General features: G+C 37.3%; 1 long non-coding RNA gene across 1 annotated transcript in view; it reads left to right on the forward strand.

The window, feature by feature from the left end:
- The first annotated feature begins 52 nt into the window (after positions 1-52).
- Positions 53-2,321, forward strand: part of LOC118339459 — a 4,326-nt gene continuing 2,057 nt past the window's right edge. The window contains exon 1 of the long non-coding RNA XR_004797308.1: positions 53-876. This is a non-coding gene — a long non-coding RNA (uncharacterized LOC118339459). The remainder of the gene's footprint in view (positions 877-2,321) is intronic.

Raw genomic sequence — 2,321 nt, forward strand, 5'->3', positions numbered from 1 at the left:
ACACTTTTAGTAACGATCCCACGTTTTATAAATGAGACCCCAGGCATTTACACAAAATGTAGCACCCTTTTTTCACATCCCCATTTTTCTTTCATTCTGGCCTTGTTTAAATATAAAGTGACCATTTGCAACATTATTGTCATTTATTTCTCAAACATTTGTTGGGTTAAAGGGGCTGTTCATAGTTGGTAGCCCCTCACATAGTAGATTCAACTTGAATCTATATCACTTACATGGGTTCTAATTGCAGGTCTGATTCAAACCTAACCTGACCTTAAAAATAGCAACAGTCATTTTTCATTGATATGCCACAGTAGGAAAATATCAATATTTTCCCACTACGACAAGTCAACATCTCTTCAGAGAAAAATGTCTATTACGTGTATATGACTGTACTGTATATTCCTGGGTAAGACGTGTAGGCACTATACCTTAAGGCAAGAAATAAAGGTAGTTAAAGGTTAGCTGGGAATGAGTCAGGTTTCACAAAAATGTGGGTTTGGGAGTGGGTTTGTTACTCTTAAGAATACTTAAGTTAACTGTTAACTGTTAAGATAACGTGTTGTAAGCTAATAGGTTAACCCTCTCCTTTGTGCACTGACTCAGCCGAGTCTCTGTTAATGGTCCAAGAGCTGAAGGATGTGGAGGTCATGGCCCCTGATGAAGCCTGCTTTGAATGTGAGGTCTCGGTCCCTGTCCTCAAAGCACCTGTGTGGAGTCTGAATGGGGAGCCCTTACAGTCGAGCTCTCGGGTACGCCTGGAGAAGATGGGCACAGTGCACAGGCTGACCCTCAGACAAACCTCCCCGGACATGAATGGAGAGGTGGAGTTCACCTCTGGGAAAGCAAAAAGCAGAGCCCAGCTGCGGGTACTGAGTAAGTAAAAGAAGTAGCAGTTGTAGGGCTTTTTTTTTGTGTAAAATGTATTTACATTTTAACTGAACATTTAATTGAAAATTTTCAAGTTACCAAAGTGTTATCTTGTTATACAACAGGATTTCAAATCATCCCCCAATATATCCAAATCCTTTCATATAACAGACTACCATGCATCCAATATTAAAACATGATAACAGCCCACAATATATAGTTCTAAGTATACCATTATTGACTTCTTGTCCTGGAACATGCCACTGTTAGGGGTGTATTAGCTGGAGAAGTCAGGGTGAATTTAGCTGACCAGCTGAACGGATGTAATACAGAAACCAACCACTAGATGGAGGCAATAACAAAGTCTTGCATTTGCTCATACGACTAAAGAAACATAAGGAGTGGAGGAAGTGAAACAATTCACAAGTTATCAAAAACTACTTAATGCAGTTTCTTATTCATTAAATGCATCAACTAAAAAATAAGTTAGCTTTAGAAGAAGCACAAAAGAAAAAACAAACCTTCAGACTGATTCTGAATTGTCAAGACAGTGTGTTAAAGTGTGTTGCATGACTTGGCACTACACATGCAGCACATAGCAATAAATACAGTGCATGGTTTGGCTCCTGGGCTGCTGCATTCTGTAAATGATATAAGGTGTTTATGGTCCTACTCTATCTGCAAGCATGTAGGTCAAGCAATACAGAGCACATATCCACAGAATCTTCTCGACCTACTTAAATCGGTAGGACAGTAAACTATTTATAGTTTTATTATGTTGGCTTTAAACGAAAGAGTATTATGTTCAATCATCTGTCTGAGGTAGTAAACCTGTCATGAATTCATTTGGTTTTAAAGGCCGATGTGCAGCACAACCAGGACTCAAGCTCAGCTAAGACAACTTGTGTGACGTATTAATCATAGGCAGTGGTAGAAAGTAAGCAAGCATATTCGCTCATGTACTGTTATTTGGGATACATTTGAGGTTACTTGTGCTTTCTTTGAGTTTATTTACCTTCAGTTACTTTGCAGATTCATATTAATAATGCAAAATATAATCAACAAATAAATGATAATGATGTATTATTGCAAGTTAAGATGAAGTAAAACTATATTGATCCTCGGGGGTCAAGCTAAATAATTAAATTAGCTCCAGCTTTACAGCTGCAACATTAAAGTCATGAACACATCAAAGCATCAATATTCATAAAGCATCAATATTCATAATCCATATAATTCTGAAATTGGCCATTCTGCATAATGAGTACTTTAGCTTTTGGTACTTTTAGTATTAGTATTTTTACTCACATCAAATTATGAATTCAGAAGTTTTATAGATTTCTAGATAGATATACTTTATTGATCCTCTAGGGGGAAATTGTTTTTTTCACTCTTTTTTATACACACACACACACACAGGCTGAAATACACACTTCATGCACGTGGACATG

Source organism: Morone saxatilis, unplaced genomic scaffold, assembly GCF_004916995.1.
Source record: "Morone saxatilis isolate NCDOM2014 unplaced genomic scaffold, NCSU_SB_2.0 Contig5, whole genome shotgun sequence".
In the NCBI taxonomy this organism is placed as follows: Eukaryota; Metazoa; Chordata; class Actinopteri; family Moronidae; genus Morone; species Morone saxatilis.